The sequence below is a fragment of the Hemitrygon akajei genome, chromosome 7 (assembly GCF_048418815.1).
Source record: "Hemitrygon akajei chromosome 7, sHemAka1.3, whole genome shotgun sequence".
NCBI lineage: Eukaryota > Metazoa > Chordata > Chondrichthyes > Myliobatiformes > Dasyatidae > Hemitrygon > Hemitrygon akajei.
The window spans coordinates 142541008-142561004 of record NC_133130.1 but is presented as its reverse complement, the minus strand read 5'-3'; the positions used below and the strand labels follow the sequence as shown (position 1 = coordinate 142561004).

The window sequence follows — 19997 nt, the reverse complement described above, 5'->3', positions numbered from 1 at the left end:
CACGAGAGCAGACAGAGGCAGGGATTGTTTATTGTAACATAAAATTGCTAGAATCAGCATCCGGTTTCTGGGAACGGAAGTGAATGTTGTCTGGCTCACCTTTCTACTGGTGAGCCTTCCTTCTTTGGCTGAAGGGGACAGGTAGCACAAAAATGGCCAGACTGACCACAATAGAGGTAATCCCCTGCTCTTAATCTCCGGAGTGGCTCTGTGGGAGAAAGATGGTTCCATCCCAGCTGCACTGGTTCCTCTCCCAGGGTGGTGGAAACGATCTGATTGGGAGCTATTCTAGGAGAAGGCGGAAGAGAGAGGCTAGGGCTGGGAGACGGTGGTAAAGTGTGCCGTGGAGTGAGCAAAGGTGTAGGACGACCAGTCCCCTTTTTCTGACACACTCAGAGTCGGTTGTCCAGCTTGGTGGCTAGGGAAATCAACGAATCCAGGCTGTTAGTGTCATCCCTAGCCGTCAAATCGTCCTTTACCATGTCACAGAGGCCTTGTCGAAATACCTCCTGGAGTGCATCATCATTCCACCCCAAATCGGCCGCTATCGTCCGAAACTCCACGGAGTATTCAGCAACACTGCGTGAGCCCTGATGGAGGGTGAGTATACGCTTAGCGGCATCTTTACCGTGGACGGGATGGTCAAAAATCTTCCTCATTTCTGAGATGAAGGTAGGGAACGAAGAGCAGGTCTCTGGCTGCCTATCCCAAATCGCTGTGGCCCACACGAAGGCACTTCCTCGCAGCAACCCCATAATGTTATCTAACTTTAATCTGTCCGTGTTGTATGTGGATGACTGCTGCTCGAACACCAAGGAGCATTGCAGCAGAAACCCCGGCACTTCCCCAGATCCCCAGTGTAGGGTTCTGGTTCAGGTACGAGCGGCTCTCTTAGCAGTCATGTTGTCGACACATAGGGCATTGCCACTACATGCCGTCCGGGCTGGTCAGACAGTGTTCCCGAAGTGGACGGGGTAAGATGAGCGGATACTCGGTCGAACTGTTCACTGACCTTTTTTACGTTCACTGACACGGAATGGAGGTTCTCCATGACATCCCGGAGCAGCTGATCATGCAGGCCCGGTAGGGAGCCCTGGATGGCGAGGGCTTGTTGCAGGGGATTCGTGTCCACTGGGTTCATTGGGGCCAATTTGTTCTGTTGCAAGGAGCGAAGGAAACGAACCCAAGTGTAGGACACAGGCACGGAGATTGAGTTGGGATGCTGGCACAGACGTGAACGTTGCACAGTAAAGTGGAGGAATCTTGATGCGGAGCTCTGATATGGAGTCTTAACACGGAGATGGGGTTTTCATGGAATATCTTGAAACTGGAGCTGAACTTAGAACTAATGGTTCTAAGCGGTCAAGAAACAAAGTTATCACATGGGAACAGACCAATGAACTGGCAATCAGTGCTTGTGAAGCCAGGGTTCTTATACTGTAGTTCTTGATGGAGACCAGGTGTGCTGTCATCAAGCAAATTAGCAGGAAATGGGAAATTAATGATTGGAATCAGGGCATAATCAAAGGAAATTAGAGGCAAGATAGGGGATTAACAATGGGGACCATGACAGACGGGTTTAACTTACACCATCAGGATAGATCTACTGAGTCTCTCAAAACCAGAGGTGGAGTAGTATGCCTCATGATCAATTCTTCTTGGTGCACAAATATACTAATTCTCCTCACCAGACCTGGAATATCTCACAGTTAAGTGCCATCAATTTTACCTACCACGGGATATTGTAGACAATAAGGATAAATAGATGGTGCTTATTAACAATAGACAAGCTGCCGATTCAGGAAATCAATGATCTGAGATAGTATACTGAATCAGAGGGACATTAGGACCATGGATGCTCTGTTTTTCACAGAATCCTGGTTAACCCCTTCCATACAGGATGCAGCAATTCCGATCAACGGGTTTACGGTGCACCGTCAGGATAGATCTATAGAGTCTCTTAAAAGCAGAGGTGGAGAATTATGCCTCTTGGTGCACAAATATATCAGTGCTGTCCCAATTCTGCTCACCAGACCTGGAATATCTAGCAGTTAAGTGCCATCCATTTTACCTACCACAGGATGATTTTGATAGTGGTATACATTCCACCTCAGGCCAATGTCAATCAGGCTTTAGATGGTCTGAGCATTGGGATCAAGGTGCATGGAACACCACACCCTAACGCTTTCACCATCATTTTGTGGGATTTTAACCAGGCCAGTCTGAAAAAATCACTAAGTAGTTACTATCAGCAGATTACTTACAATACCAGAGGAAACAACACACTGGACCATTGTTACACCACCATCAAGAATGCCTACCGTGCTATTCCATGCCCTCACTTCAGGAAGTCTGATCACTTGCCTCTGTGTCTGCTCCCTGAGTATAGGCAGAGACTAAAGGCTGCAGTACCAGCAGTGAGGACCAAGAAGGTATGGACAAGAGATGCACAGGAACAATTACAGGACTACTTTGAATCGGTGGACTGGACTGTATTCAGGGATTCATCTACGAATCTCAATGAGTATGCAGCAGTTGTTACCAACTTCATTAAAACCTGTGTGGATGAGTGTGTGCCTCACAATACTTGCCATACATTCCCAAACCAAAAGCAGTGGATTAACCAGAAGGTACGTTATCTGCTGAAGGCTATATCTGTGGCATTCAGGGCTGGCGACCCAAGTCTGTACCAGAAAACCAGGTATGACTTGCAGAGGACTATTTCAAGAACAAACAGACAATTTTGAACGAGGTTAGAGGGGACATCGGATGTATGACAACTCTGGCTGGGTTTGCAAGACATTACTTCCTACAAAGCAAACCCCAATAGCATGAATGGCAGTGATGCTTCACAACCAGATGAACTCAACCCCTTCTATGACCGATTTGAAAGGGAGAATATAACTACAGCTGTGAAGTTCCCTGCTGCCCCAGATGACCCTGTGATCTCTGTCTTGGAGGCCGATGTTAGGCTGTCTTTAAAGAGAATGAAACCTCGCATGGCGGAAGGTTTCGCCGGAGTACTGGGTAAGGTTCTGAAAACCTGTGCCAACCAACTGGTAGGAGTATTCAAGGATGTTTTCAAACTTTCATTGCTACGGGTGGAAGTTCCCATTTGCTTTAAAAGGGGAAAAATTATAACAGTGCATGAGAAGAATAATACAAACTGCTTTAATGACTTATGCCCAGTAGCACCCACATCTACAGTGATGAAATGCTTTGAGAGGTTGGCTATAACTAGACTGACCTCCTGCCTCAGCGAGGACCGGGACCACTGCAACTTGCCTATCACCAAAATAGCTCAATGGCAGACGCAATCTCAATGGCTCTCCACATGGCCTGAGACCATCTGGACAATACAAACATTATGTCAGGATGATGTTCATCGACTATAGCTCAGCATCGAACACCATCATTCCCAGAAGTTACAGAACCTGTGCCTCTGCACCTCCCTCTGCAATTGGATCCTTGACTTCCCAACCAGAAGACCACAATCTGTGCAGATTGGTGATAATATCTGCTCCTCTCTGACGATCAACACTGGTGCACCTCAGTGCACCCAGTGCACCACTGGGTGTGTGCTTAGCCCACTGCTCTACTCTCTCTATACCCATGACTGGGTGTCTGTGCATAGCTCAAATACCATCTATAAATTTGCTGATCATACAACCATTGTTGGTAGAATCTTAGATGGAGACAAGAGGGCGTATTTGCCAACTGGTGGAGTGATGTCACAGCACCAACTTTGCACTCAACATCATTAAGACAAAAGAGCTGATTGTGGACGTCAGGAAGGGCAAGATGAAGGAACACATACCAATCCCCAAAGAGGGATCAGAAGTAGAGAGAGTGAGCAGTTTCAAATTCCTGGGTGTCAAGATCTCTGAGGACCTAACCTAGTCCCAACATATTGATGCAGCTATAAAGAAGGCAAGACATTAACTGTACTTCATTACAAGTGTGAAGAGATTTGGTATGTAAACAAAAACAATCAAAAACTTCTATTGATGCACCGCAGAGACCATTCTTACAGACTGCATCACTGTCTGGTCTGGGGGAGGGACACTAGTGCACAGGACTGAAAGAACCTGCAAAGGGTCAGAAATTTAGTCAGCTCCATCTTAGGGACTAGCCTACAAAGTACCCAGGACAACTACAAGGAACCTTGTTTCAGAAAGGCAGTGTCCATTATTGAGGACCTCCAGCACCCAGGGCATGCCCTTTTCTCACTGGTAGGGGTACAGAAGCCTGAAGGCACACTCTCAGTAATTCAGGAACAGCTTCTTCCCCTCTGCCATCCGATTCCTGAATGGATATTGAGCTCATGAACACTACCTCACTTTTTTAATATATATATCATTTCTGTTTTTGTTTGATTTCTAATCTGTTCAATATACTGTAATTGATTAACTTAATTATCTTTCTTCTTCTACATTATGTATTGCATTGAACTGCTGCTACTAAGTTATCGAATTGCATGACACATGGCAGTGATAGTAAACCTGATTTTGATTCTGAAATCCACGCAACTCACACAAGCTGTTAGAGGAATACACAGACCAAGCAGTATCTACGGAAAAGAGTACAGTCGACGTTACAGGCAGGGACCATTTGGAAGGACCCTTCGAATGTCAACAGTACTCTTTTCCATAGATGCTGCCGGGCCTGTGAGTTCCTCCAGCACTTTGACGGTGCTCATTACAGTGAGAGACCAAAGCTGCAGCAGGGCGGAACGGACACAAGTTACCCCGGTGCAGCTGTCAACGTCAATAACAGGAGCCAAAAGTAGCAACGAATTCTCAGGGAAAAAAAGAGGAACAATTGTTTAATGCTCCTTTTAATCATTTTTTAAACTTGCTTTACTTAGATTATATAAGCACACAGGTGAGGAAGAAAACTGGGGTGATTAGGAGTCTCGGACTCTCACTGAGCCATGAGCAGAGATTTCCAATTGAGCAGCAGAAATTTCACTGGTTAAAGCATCATCGGCAATTCCTTATTGTCTGGACACGTCGATGGACAGCCGGTGTTGTAGTTCAGAGTTTCAGCATTCATTAAGCTGTCCTTCTCTCTGAGGTGAACGGGATTGATTAAACTGCACCAGAGACAAAACAGATCAGTTAACCCATCTGTATTACACCAAGTCTGTGTAACGAGTCCCACAGTTCTGGATTAGACCTGATCAAAACAACGAATAGCTCGTTTAGAACCGACACACCAGCAATTCCTTTCCTCTCACAGATGCTGCTCAACCCCCTGCATTTCCACAGCAAACTGTTTGTCTTTCGTTTCTGTCTGAATTGCTGAATTGCCTACTGCATCTGTTATGGGCTATTACCCCGTGCCGTTGTCACATGCACCCTGTATGGAATACCGCGTCATTTATTACACCGAAATCGTGCAGCAAAATCCGTCATAATAGCTCTGTATTGCAATTAAATCATTTATTCTTCCTTGTAACGTTAGTGAGAAATCTGTGTATTAACTAGGGAAGAGAAACTGAATGAGACTTTCTGAATGGTGTTTCCAGACTGCACGGGCATTGATTTGAAGACCTCCACAGAACAAGAAGGAAGTTCACCGATGTTAAACATTGGGTTAGTATCTGCCCTAGGGGCCCTCTGGAGTTGAGCCTCAGCGGATGGACAGTTGACACTCAGAGGATTGGATGGACACCACAACGGAACGTGTTTGAAAGTTGCAATGAGAAGGGAAGTGTAAGCCGAGTAGCCACAGACCCATCAGTGTAATAATACGCTGCAGACCAACAATGCTATGGTAGTGATCGATCTAGTCAATTGCCCACAGCTGCTCTCGGAGTTATTCCTCTTTGATCCAAGGTGGATGACCTCAGACTTTGCCACATTGCCTTCCATTTGAATGAGCTTTGCCCTCGAACGACCTCTATCAGTATTCTGTTCCTAGCTATTCCACCCTCCAATAACCGTTTCCTTTGCCCCATAACTTGCTGCGTTCCCCACGCATTTACCATTCGGTAAATATTTGAATGAGATTTTCAGCTCTGGGCTGGGGGAGCTGCTAATTTCCAGTACTTACGGGAGGGTCAGTGGATCACTCAGCCGGAACACCAGGTTTGTTTAATTTATCTTTGATTGCAGTTTCTGAAATAAGAGATAATATTATCTATCTGACAAATTCAGAGTTTTTTTCGAAGTTGCAATCGATGAACCGGACACTTGCATTTCGGGAGATACCTGCAGTTTGTCTGGGCTGCTGCATACACCGCGGTAGCACATGAGCAAATACTACAACTTCCTCGCATGATCTGTAATCGAAAAATGACCCGTTGATAATCTGAGTCATCACAATGTTCCGACATTGCTACCATCAGTCATGGGCTGCGAGCTTCATGCCCGTGTGTAAAGGAGAAAGAGGATTTGTGTTGAACAGAAGTTCAGTTCCTGTAACAGTAACGTAGAAAAGGCACTGGAAACTTCCAGAAGTGAAAATATCCCAGTCCCTCTCCACGTTTCTGTGAAACTTACAGTGAGCTGTTTACTCAGGAAACATGCACACAGAACCCTATCAACCCCTTAACCAACCAATGAACGCCACTCCCTAAACTCCAGGTACCCTCCATTAGAGTGGATCCATTCCCCAGTATCAAGTGCATTCCAGAAATCTCCAGTCCTGTCGTGATGCTGATCTCCATTGCCCAAAATGTCCATCCTTAATCCTCACATTGCTGTCGATTTTCATTCATTCAAAGTTCAAATGAAATACTTACTGATTTTGCTTCCAACCTTTTTGAGGAATGCAGTAAACATTCCCCATTTCTGTAGCTGTACATCTGTTGGCCAATGAAATGAGAGACATTGTGAGGTGACCCATGCTAGTGTTCGGAGTTCTGTACTTGCTACATGGTCACTTCTAGAGCCTCTCTAAAGCATTCACATCATTTTTATAAGGAGGGATCCTGAACCAAACATAATATTCCAATTCCAAAGTGTACCACATAAGACTTTCCTGATTGAGTTCATCCATCACTTCTCAGTATCTGATCCATATATACCAAACCAGTCCACTGCTCTGCTTTCAGCAATGTGTTTTGTCACTTCCACAAAGAATTCAGTCAGGCCTCTGAGGTACAACATGCCCACACAAACATATGTTGACCATCCCCAATCAGACTATGCTTCTCCAAATGCTTTAAATCTGGTTTCTTAGAAACCTCTCCAACAGTTTGCCCTAGACTGACAAAAGACATACTAGTTTATCATTTCCAGGCTTATCCCTATTTACTGGTTATTGCCTTTTCATCATTAATCCCATGCATTGTAGACTTAAGTTGCTTTTTTTGTATTCATAGTAACAGCTAACTTATTATGTACTGAGAGTCAGAGCATTAGACTTTAATAATTGCCCAATGTATTGGACAGTTAGTGGAAATTTAACAGTAATCTTCACTAAAGGTTAACAGCTTCTGTTCATGATGCCCATGAAATCACAATACATCTCAGATTTCATACCACTATCAAATGATAAATGTCATTCAAATTAGTACGAGATAAACTTGGCCAACAAGAGTGGTCAGATTAGTTGTAAATCAAACAATGAGCTTTTAATCTCTTTCAAACACTTCCTACCTACACCTTCATTCATTTTGTCATCTCTGTCATTTCATCAACATATCTTCATTCTCACTGTTGTTACCTCCAGGCTCAATGTTCACAATAGTTCCCCTCCCGACTTTCAGCTCCCAAATTCTAAATATTGACACACCAAAGCTCACCCCCTCTCTTATTAAGATCTAACTATGATCAAACAATGCTTTTAATGGTGACCTTGTTGCAGCATCCTTCTGCAGGAAGTATTTTGATGAAAAAAAAGTGCTGATCTTCTGATTTAAATATTTCCACAGAAGTTTCACCAAACACTCATTCTCGAGTCAGTTCCCTCCTGCCCCTTATTCCGTCATTAAACATCAATGGGAGCTTCCATTAAATCACCCTCAGGACCAACAAAAACGCCTCAGCATCTCAGTGTGAGTGGAGAGGAGTTGGCGAAAGCCGATGGATACTGTAGACAATAGGGATAAATAGATGCTGCTCATTAACAAGAGACAAGATGCCGATGTGGGAAATCGATGATCTCAGAGATAGGATACTGAATCAGAGGGACATTAGGACCATGGATGCTCTGTGTTTCATAGAATCGTGGTTAACCCCTTCCATACAGGATCAGCAATTCCGATCGACGGGTTTACGGTGCACCGTCAGGATAGATCTATAGAATCTCTCAAAAGCAGAGGTGGAGAATTATGCCTCAGGTTCAACTCCTCTTGGTGCACAAATATTTCAGTGCTGTCCCAATTCTGCTCACCAGACCTTGAATATCTAGCAGTTAAGTGCTGCCCATTTTACCTACCACGGGAGATATCCGTGATCATTTCGGTTGCGGTATACAAACCCCCTCAGGCCAATGTCAATCAGGCTTTAGATGGTCTGAGCAATGAGATCAAGATGCATGAAACAGCGCACCCTAACACCTTCACTATCGTTTTGGGGGATTTTAACCAGGCCAGTCTGAAAAATCACTAAGCAATTACCATCAACAGATCACTTGCAATACCAGAAGAAATAACACACTAAACCACAGTTACATCTCCAGTAAGAATGCCACCCAGTACCAGCAGTGAGGACTAAGAAAGTTTGGACAAGGGAAGCACAGGAGCGCTTACAGGATTGCCTTGAATCTATGGACTGGACAGTATTCAGGGATTCATCTATGTATCTGGATGAGTTTGCTGCAGTTGTTACCAATTTCATTAAAATCTTTTTGGATGAGTGTGCGCCTCGAAATACTTGCCGTACATTCCCAAATCAAAAGCCGTGGATGAACCAGGAGGTACATCGTCTGCTGATGGCTACATTTGTGGCATTCAAGGCTGGCAACCCAGGTCTGTACCAGAAAACCAGGTATGATTTTCCAGAGACAGAGAAGCAGTTTCAGTGACAGGTTACTATCAATGCAATGCTCCTCAGACAGGATGAAGAGGTCAATACTCCCCAATGCCATTAGGCTTTACAATTCTACCTCCAGGACTTAAGAACTTTTTAAAAGCTATTAATGCTTTTTGAGACGGTGATTTAGATGCATATCACATTTTTTTTTACTGATTTAAGTATTGTATGTAATTAGTTTTGCTACAGCAAGTGTATGGGACATTGGAAAAAAAGTTGAATTTCCCCATGGGGATGAATAAAGTATCTATCTATCTATCTATCTATCTATCTATCTATCTATCTATGATTTGCAGAGGACTATTTCAAGAACAAAGAGAAGATTTTCAACCAGGTGGCTTAGTTTGGGTATTTTTCATTCTATTGTTTTGAAACTGTAATAATTAATCTATTTGTTTCCTTGTTATGAGGGTTAAGATTTTTTTGGCCATTATTTAGTCTAGCCTGGAATACAGTTGATTATGGAATTAATTAGGATTCAAATGAACAGGTTGTTTTGGGAGGGTGATGCCATGAGCTGCAGCTGCCAGCCTTCTTTTGTCTGGCCTTCTGACTTTGGGAGGGTGACAGTGGGTGACTTTTTTTGGGAGCTGTTTAGGGATGTTAGCCAAATCTGTGGCTTGGTTACCCTATTTCAAGGCTTATTCTTTGGTTTTAATGTTCATTTTACTGGTTGTTACTTTAATTTCTCTATTAAAGAGTATTAATGATGGGTCATACTATTAACTTACTCTCTCTTTTTTTGTAATTTCTTTTATTGAAGTTCATTATCAAACAAACATTTCCATAAGATATATTTCAGACATTGTACATATATTTTGGATATATGCCTCAAGAATTGTTGAAAAGAGATAAATATTTAATGAATATACTGTTGGTGGCTGGTAAAAAGAAATGGTTATCACAGAAGAGCCCAACTTTAAATACATGGATGGAAATTACAATGGACATTACAGAATGGAGAAGATAACAGCATCTGTTAATCATAAGCTGGAACAATTTTATTCATACTGGGAAAACTTACTCAGTCTTAACATGGAAGGATTAAATCACACTGTGAAGCGGAATAAGATTTTTGCCTATATTAAAAATCTTAAGGCCCCAATTATTTTTTTACAAGAAACACGTACAAAATTATGACAACTCACATCTTTTCAGTAGATGGAAGGGACTACATTTTTACTTCTCTTTGCAGGCTAAGTCTAGAGGACTTTCGATTTTTATGGATCATACAGTTCCCTTTGTCCAACATAAAGTAGTGTCTGATACTAAAGGGCGTTCTGTTATAGTGTCAGAAAAGTTAGATAATAAATTAACGGTATTTGCCAATCTGTATGCTCCAAATACAGATGATCCAGGATTTCTTGTGCATTTTTTTTGTTTCTGCCAGCTTTGAGCCTTTACTTATTGGTGATGGGAGGAGATTTTAATTGTCATTTAGATCCAGTTTTAGATAGGTTATCCTTTAAAACTGCAACACCTAATAACTCAACTTTGTTTATTCAATGTTTTTAATGAAATGCGGTGTTGTTAATATATGGCACTTCTAACAGCCACTAGATAGGGAGTATTCATTTTTTTCTCATGTTCATCATATGTATTTCCAGAATTGATTACTTTTTTATTGATAGTCAAATGATTCCTTTAGTTCGATCCTGTGAATACAAAGACATTGCTGTTTCAGATCATGCTCTGGTGCTTTTATCTTTAAATCTCCCTGGTCTTCCTCAAAGAAATAGATCTTGGCATTTTAATTTAACTTTGTTATCTGATAAAGATTTCTTATCATTTCTGGAGAGACAAATTGTTCTTTTTTTTGGAAGAATCTTCCAGTCCTAATAGACGGGATGCTCTTAAGGCTTTTATTAGAGGTCAAATTATTTCCTATACCACAAGTGTCGAGAAAAAAAGCTAATAAGGAGAGAATTGAGTTCGCTAATCAGTTAAAACAATTAAACCAAAAATATGACATGGCTCCAGATCCTGCTTTATATAAAATAAATGTTGAAATTCAAACTAAATATGATCTTCTTTTAACATATCCATTTGAAGCTAACTTTTAAAAGATAAAAGTCAATTTTATATCCATGGAGTCAAAACAGGTAAATTATTGGTTAACTGATTAAAAACCTTTATAGCTAAATGGCAAATTAAAGAATTTCATAAACCAGTGGTGATAGGACAACTGACCATTTAGAAATTAATGATATTTTTAAAGAACTTTATTCTAAACTTTATAGTTCTGACCCTCCCAAAGATAACACTGTAATGAATCATTTTTTTAGATCAATTAAACATTCGTAAACTTTCTGTTGATAACCGAAAGCAGTTGGATCAACCTATTTCGTCTGAGAAAATTGCCCAGTCTGTATGTTCCTTGTACTCTATTAAAATGAAAATTTTACCTAAATTTATGTACCTTTTTCAGGCATTAACTGTTTTTATTCCTAAATCTTTTCTTGATTCTCTTGATTCTTTTATCTCTTCTTTCATATGGAAAAACAAACATTCTCGACTAAATATAGTTCATCTTCAAAAATCTAAGAAGAATGGAGGTTTAGCTTTACCAAATCTAGATTTTATTATTGGGCCGTCAATATATGAAATCTTACGTTTTGGACATATTATATTAATTGTGAGGACTGTCCAATTTATGTTTCTTTAGAAGCTAACTCTGTTAATAAATTTTCTATTATTTCTCTTCTCAGATCCTCACTCCCTTTATCTTTTAGTAAACTAACTGAAAATTTGGTAGTTAAACATGTCAGGGTCCGGTCCGGATCCAGGTTCCAGGTTTTGATCTGGTCCAAGGGCTCCAGACTCCAGGTCCTGCAGTTGTCCCTCCCGTCACCTGTGAGCTAGTTAGGACCCTCCTCGTTCAAGGAGACACACCTGTAACTCATTGAGCTGCAGGTGTTTATAAGGGGCCTTGGGACTGGGACCAGGCGGGTGGTCATTTTGTTCTGTTTCCTGTTTCTCCGCCAGCTCCGAACTCATCTCTGCATTCTGTTATCCCGCCCGGGCTCAGACCTATTCTTCATCATGCTTCTCTGCCCGTACCAGTACTGCCAGGTTGGTCCGCTCCCCCACCTTTCTTCCCATGCGCTGGTCCCGCTTCTCCACTGGGTTTTGTTTTTTGCGCGGTCACGCTATCTGTCGGCTGTTTCCGAATTTCCCATTGTCATGGCTGTTGTGTTGGTCAACCTGGACCTATGCCCATTCCTACCCCTTGTCTCCGTCGGGCGGATCTGGCTGACCCGCCGTGGCCCAGCAGGGGTTCTGCCCCTCCTTCTCTTCCGCCCAAACCCGGGGATAGTGCCTTGCACCCACCTAGGGGTCCGCGTCGTGCCCAGGCCTCCAGTGTTTCCGCCTGGGAGGCGGCCCTACCCGGGATACATGCGGCCCACCCATGGAGGGGTCTCCGCTAACCTATCGCCACCTAGACCTGTCTGTCTGCCTGCCTGCCTGAACCCTGGGAAGCTGCCTACCTGACTGGCACTTCGGGAACCCGCTCCGCTCTGCCTGCTGAAACTCAGGGACCTGCCCGCATGAACCCCGAGGACCTGCCTGAACTTCGGGAGCTGCTCCGCTCTACCTGCCTGCCTGAACCCGGGGACCTGTCTGTCTGCCTGCCTGCCTGAACCCTGGGAAGCTGCCTACCTGACTGGCACTTCGGGAACCCGCTCCGCTCTGCCTGCTGAAACTCAGGGACCTGCCCGCATGAACCCCGAGGACCTGCCTGAACTTCGGGAGCTGCTCCGCTCTACCTGCCTGCCTGAACCCGGGGACCTGTCTGTCTGCCTGCCTGCCTGAACCCTGGGAAGCTGCCTACCTGACTGGCACTTCGGGAACCCGCTCCGCTCTGCCTGCTGAAACTCAGGGACCTGCCCGCATGAACCCCGAGGACCTGCCTGAACTTCGGGAGCTGCTCCGCTCTACCTGCCTGCCTGAACCCGGGGACCTGTCTGTCTGCCTGAACCCTGAACCCTGAACCCTGGGGACCTGTCTGTCTGCCTGAACCCCAGGGACCTGTCTGTCTGCCGGACTGAACTCGGGGACCTGTTTGCCTGCCTGAACCCCAGGGAACTGTCTGCCAGCCTGCGTGAACCCCGAGGACCTGCCTGCCTGAAGCCGGGGACCTGTCTGCCTGACTTTGAACTTTGGGAGCAGCTCCGCTCCGCCTGCCGGAACTCTATCTGCCTGAACCCCAGCTACCCTTAAGTGCCATGGCATCCCCATCCTGTCCTCCCCCAGTACATCAGTGCCTGCGTCCTGCGTTTGAGTCCATCTGGCCCCTCCTGACAAAACATAATTTGAGGATCTAGGTACAATTTAGGAAATTCGTAGGTCTATTGAGTTTTTCTTTGTCTAGTCTCATTTGTTTTAACTATTTTTTTACACCTTTGATGACCGATACAGTTTTTAAAGCATAGGATAGATTGGGTATTAAATGCTTCCAAGATTTGTTTGTTGGAGGAAGTTTTCTTTCGTTTGAGCAAATATCAGCTAAGTACAGTTTACCCAAAACTCACTTTTTTTGTTATTTACAAATTAGAGATTTTCTGTGTTCTCAACTATACGCATTTCCTATAAGTTCCGATAAGGACTTATTAGATGTAATTTTTAATTTGAAGCCTTTTCATTATGGTTCAATATCCAGTGTTTATGGTATGTTGCTAGGAATGAAAAACGCTCCTTTTGACAAAATTAGAAATCTTTGGGAACAAGATTTTCCGAATTCAATCTCTAAAGAACCTTGGAATGAAATTTTTAAATTGGTTTACACTTCATCGTTAAGTGCCCGTCAATCCCTCTTACAATATAAAGTGGTTCATAAGGCTCACATGTCTAAGATAAGCTATCTCATTTTTATTCAGATTTATCTCCTTTCTGTGATAAATGTAATAATGGAGAAGCTTCATTAATTCACATGTTTAGGACATTTCCGAGCCTTGAAAGATACTGGAAGGAAGTATTCCAAGCTTTCTCGGTACTTTTCAAGGTAAATTTTATGGCTAACCCTTTGACTGCATTATTTGGTATTGTTGGAGGAAAATACTTTATTTTGGAGACACCTGATTTGCATACTTTGGCTTTTATCTCTCATATAGCTAGCAGGGTGCTCTTGCTTAAATGGAAGGATGCTGTTCCACCTACTTATGCTGAATATCATGTCATACATAAATTTAGAGAAGATCCGTTGTTCAGTTTTTGAATCTACCCAAGACTTTTATACATTGTGGGGACCATATCTGAGTTATTTTCTAAACCTTTGATTTGTTGTAAAATAACCAGATGGTGGCAAATAATATAATATATTTTATCGTGATGCAGCGGCCACTCCGGAACTGATTATCTGTTATTTGTGAAGTGGGGTGCCGTGCGCTATCATAATTGATTGAAAATGGACATGGAAGCATGGAGAAACATCGGGAAATTTCAGGAAGACCTTCTTCGTTGCTGCTGTTGCTGTAAGGTCCGGGACTCTGCTAGGAAGAACAGGCCCCCAGTCCTCGGGGTCGCGTTGCCGATGGCTGTCTTAATACGCTCAGCAGAGGATGGTGCTCAGAAAAGCTGTGCCGGAGGGGATGGTCGTTGACTCGGAGGTTCGACGGACTCAGGTCGCTTTCGGTGTGTGCTGCGTCTGCGAGGCTGGTTTCGATGGAGCTTCCATTGTGTGCTGCGTCTGCGAGGCTGAGTCGGGCAGCGCCTTGGAAGTCCATATTGGGGGTACTTCTTTCTGCCGCCAGCGTGGGATGGTGAGTCTGTCGGGACCCTCGGGACCTGTGGAAACTGTGGTGATTTATTTTGAACTTATAGTCCTTTAACATCTTGGACTATTTTTACTGTGCCCATAGTCTGTTTCTTTTTTTTTTATCAATTATGCTATTGTTTGCACTGTTGTAACTATATGTTGTAATTATGTGGTTTTGTGCAGGTCTTGTAGCTTTAGTTTTTGGTCTTGTTTTTGTCTAGTGGGTTTGGAGCTCCTTTCCGGGGAACGCGCTAGACGGTAACATAATATTAAGACGCAGCAGCCTCTCTGGACTCTGCATTGGGGATTGCCAAATGTTACGTGGATTTTCTGGTGTAGTCTGTTTTGTCATATGCTTTTGTGATATCATTCTGTGGGAACATTGTCTCATTTTTTAACTGCATTGCATTTGTGGTTTCTAAATGACAATAAACTGAATCTGAATCTGAATTTTATAATATGATAAAAGTTTTTTCCCTTTTTTCTTGCTTTTCCTAATAGCTTTGACATTGTTAGTGGGTTTAGATTTTTTTTCTGTATAACAAAATTATTATATTTCAATATTATGATTTAATTTAATTTTATGAATACAGGGTTTTGTGTTTGCAATTGTATTTTTAATACAATGTATTTGGTACTATTTTATTTTTTTCTTTTGACTTATTATATATATCTTGTACTCTGTATTCCTCTATGCAGAAACTAATAAGAATATTGAAAGAGAATCTTAGATGGAGGCGAAAGGGCTTAATGCCAACTGGTGGAGTGGTGTCACAGCAAGAACCTTACACTCAACACCAGTAAGCTAAAATAGCTGACTGTGGACTTCAGGAAGAGCAAGAAGAAGGAATAAATACCAATCCTCACAGAAGAATCAGGAGTGGGGAGAGAGAGAGAAATTTCAAGTTCCTGGGTGTCAATACCTCTGAGGACCTAACCTGGTATCAACACATTGCTGCAGCTTTAAAGAAGGCAGACATAAAACTGTAATTCATCAGAAGTTTGAAGAGATTTTGTATGTAAGAAAGGCACCCAAAAACTTCTATAGATGTTCCGCAGAGAGCATTCTCACAGGCTGCATCACTGTCTGGTGTATGGAGGAGCGCTAGTGCACAGGACCAAACGAAGCTACAGAGGGTCGTAAATTTAGACTGCTCTATCTTGAGCTTATAAAGTACCCTGGACATCTTCAGGGAGTGGTGTCTTAGAAAGGCAGCACCCATTATTGAGGACCTCCAGCATCCAGGTCATGCCCTTTTCTCACTGTTACCATCAGGTAGGAGATACAGAACCCTGAAGGCACACACTCAGCGATTCAGGAATTCCCCTCTGCCATCCAATTCCTAGATGGGCATTGAACCTGTGAACACGACCTGACTTATTAAATGTATATTAACTCTGTTTTTGCATGATTTTTAATCTATTTAATATATGCATATGATAATTGATTGATTATTTTCTTCTATATTATGTACTGCATTGAACTGCTGCTTCTAAATTAACAAATTCCATGACACATGCCGGTGAAAATAAACCTGATTCTGACTCTGAATTCCACGCAACAACACAAACTGTTAGAGGAATACAGAGACCGGGCAGCATCTATGGAAAAGAGTCCAGTCGACGTTACAGGCAGGGACCATTTGGAAGGACCCTTCGGATGTCAACAGTACTCTTTTCCAGAGATGCTGCCTGGCCTGTGAGATCCTCCAGCACTTTGTCGGTGCTCATTACAGTGAGAGACCAAAGCTGCAGCAGGGCGGAACGGACACAAGTTACCCCGGTACAGCTGTCAACATCAATAACAGGAGCCAAAAGTAGCAACGAATTCTCAGGGAAAAAATGGGGAACAATTGTTTAATGCACTTATTTTTTAATTATTTTAAAATTGCTTTACTTAGATTATATAAGCACACAGGTAAGGAAGAAAGCTGAGGTGTTTAGGAGTCTCGGACTCGCACTGAGCCATGAGCAGAGATTTCGAACTGAGCAGCAGAAATTTCACTTGTTAAAGCATCATCGGCAATTCCTTATTGTCAGCACACGTAGATGAGCAGACAGTGTTGTAGTTCAGAGTTTCAGCATTCATTAAACGGTCCTTCTCTCAGAGGTGAATGGGGTGATGCACCATCAATAACTCTGAGACGTGGGTTAAGGTAGTCTTTTATTGGCTGGAAGAAAGCAAAAGCAGCAAGTGACCATCATACAACATCCTGGAGACTGAGGAAGAGTCTGTGGCTCCAATCGCCTTTATACCGGGGGTCTGTGGGAGGAGCCGCAGGAGCAGTCAGCGGGGGGGGGGGGGGGGGGGGCGTGTCCAGGCAGGAATATGTAGTTCACCGCAATGGGGTCAATTAAACTGCGACAGTGACAAAACAAATGAGTTAACTCTCCTATTGCATTTTTGTTTTGTATTACACCACAACGGAACGTGTTTGAAAGTTGCAATGAGAAGGGAAGTGTAAGCCGAGTGGCCACAGACCCATCAGTGTAATAATACGCTGCAGACCAACAATGCTATGGTAGTGATCGATCTAGTCAATTGCCCACAGCTGCTCTCGGAGTTATTCCTCTTTGATCCAAGGTGGATGACCTCAGACTTTGCCACATTGCCTTCCATCTGAATGAGCTTTGCCCAGGAACGACCTCTATCAGTGTTCTGTTCCTAGCTATTCCACCCTCCAATAACTGATTCCTTTGCCCCATAACTTGCTGCGTTCCCTACGCATTTACCCTTCGGTAAATATTTGAATGAAATGTTCAGCTCCGGGTTTGAGGAACTGAGTATTTCCATTACTTACCAGAAGGTCAGTTGATCACTTAGCCAGAAGAATCTTTTTGTCGTATGGTTCATTTAATGCAGTTTCTGAAACAAGGGATAATATTATCTATTTGACTAATTCAATTTAGAGTCTTTTCTGAAGTTGCATTTTCTTTAATCGATGAGCCGGACACTTGCATTTCTGGAGATATCTCTAGTTTGTCTGGACTACTTTATACACCGCGGTAGCATATGAGCAAACACTACAACTTCCTCTCGTGATCTCGAATCGAAAAATGACCCACTGACAATCTGAGTCATCACAAGGTTCCGGCATTGCTACCATCAGTCACGGACTGAGAGCTTCTTGCCCGTGTGTAAAGGAAAAAGTAGATCTGTGTTGAACAGGAGTTCAGTTCCTGTAACAGTAACGTAGAAAAGGCACTGGAAACTTCCAGAAGTGAAAATATCCCAGTTCCCATGATAACGTTACCAATGTCTCCTCTCCATGTTTCTGTGAAACTTACAGTGGGCTCATTACTCAGACAACATGTACACAGAACCCTATCACCCATCAGCCAACGAACACCACTCCCTGAACTCCAGTTACCCTCGATTAGAGTGGATCCATTCCCCAGTATCAAGTGCATTCCAGAAATCTTCAGTCCTGTCGTGATGCTGATCTCCATTGCCCCAAATGTCCATCCTTAATCCTCACATCCCTGTCAATATTCATTCAATCAAATTTCAAAAGAAATACTTACTGATTTTCCTTATGACTTTCTTTAAAAAATCAGTCAACTTTCCACGTTTCTGCAGCTGTTCTTCTGTTGGCCAATGAAATGAGGGACAATGTGAGGCGACCCACGTTAGTGTTCAGAGTTCTGTATTTGCTACACGGTCACTGTGTGTCACTGAGCACTGGGGTTTGCACAGTAACGAAGCAAATTTCGAGCCACACTGACATCAGAAAATAGATACTTTTCATTTCATTTCATTCTTCCTTTAGCAGAATCTTTAAATAAAACACCAGAGTAGGCCCTAGAATACCAGTGTGTTCCACTCTTAACTAGCCCCCTTCCCCCAGTGCAGGGATCAGTTCAGGGGCATTTCAGGATGGAGAAGAAATGCTGACGTTGCTCTCTGTGTCACCTGGCGTCAATAAACAAAACTGATGCACCTGAAGATTCCGTATTCTGCCCAGACCAAAGATCACAACTGGACCAGGAGGAGACTGCTCAGCCCCACACCCATTCAGTGGGGTCCAGGCAGCCCGTGCATCTCACTCCCCACAGATTGAACTAACAAGATGCAACTGACGTCACTCTCAGGATCAATCTAATCCAGCTTCCTTCCTCACAACATTCAACATAGAACATAGAACAGTGTATGCTCTTTCACCCACAATGTTGGGTAGCCATTTTATCCTACTCCAAGATTAATCTAACCCTTCCCTCCCACATAGCCGTCCATTTATCTCCCATGCATGTGCTTATCTAACAGTCTCTTAAATGTCCTTAATTCTGATACCCCTTCCATCACACCTAGCAGAACCTTTCCTCCGATCACCTGAGACTATGGATGGTCCCTCATATTAGCCTTTTGGCCAGGGGACAATGTCTCTGTATATCCACCTGACGTTGCCTCTTATCATTCTAAACTTGTCTATCAATTCACCACTCATCCTTCTTCACTGTAAAGAGAAAAACCCTGGATTGCTGAACCTATCCACAAAACACATGCTCTCCAAACCAGGGTGCATCCTGGTAAATCTCCTCTGCACCCTCCCTAATGCACTAACATCATTTACATAAGGAGGGATCCTGAACTGAACATAATATTCCAATTCCAAACTGATTGAATTCATCCATCACTTCTCAGCCCAGCTCAGTATCCGATCAATGTCCTGTTGTAATTGGCACAACTTTCATTACTACTCCACCAAACTTTGTATCATCTAGGAATTGAGGAATCTACCCTTTCTACCTCCCTCTGCTTTCTGGAGAAACACAATTCTGAATCCACACAACCAAGTTTCACTGTAGTTCATGATTCCTGATTTTCTAAATGGAGTCTACAATGAGAAACCTGATACAAACACATCACTAAAATCCATATACAACAATCCAGCCCACTGTTCTATCTTCGATCAATGTGTTCCGTCACTTCCTCAAAGAATTCAGACAGGCCTCTGATATTCAACATGCCCACACAAACTCATGTTGACCATCCCTAATCAGACTATGTTTCTCCAAATTCTCCAGCACGTCATCTTTCTTAACATTGACATATTCTGGCATATCAGCCTGTTCAACAATCAAGTATGTGATGAATATATTTGATTACAAATATTCATTAAGAATTGCCTCTCTCTCTTTGGACTCTCAGCACACGTTTCTTCTATCCATGATGCTCTACATTCCCTCTCGTTACCCTCCTGTTTATTGTGCTATGTCTGATTTTGCTTCTTAGTTCTGTATATTTGTCCTGTTTCCTC

At 43.0% G+C, this 19997-nt stretch overlaps 1 long non-coding RNA gene across 1 annotated transcript; it reads right to left on the bottom strand.

The window, feature by feature from the left end:
* Positions 1–4834: 4834 nt before the first annotated feature.
* On the bottom strand, positions 4835–6598 carry LOC140730070 (uncharacterized). Its single transcript, XR_012099503.1, has 3 exons — positions 6216–6598; positions 6058–6122; positions 4835–5095 (listed from the first exon to the last, which is right to left on the bottom strand). It is a non-coding gene; the product is annotated as an uncharacterized lncRNA (long non-coding RNA).
* Between the last annotated feature and the right edge of the window lie 13399 nt (positions 6599–19997).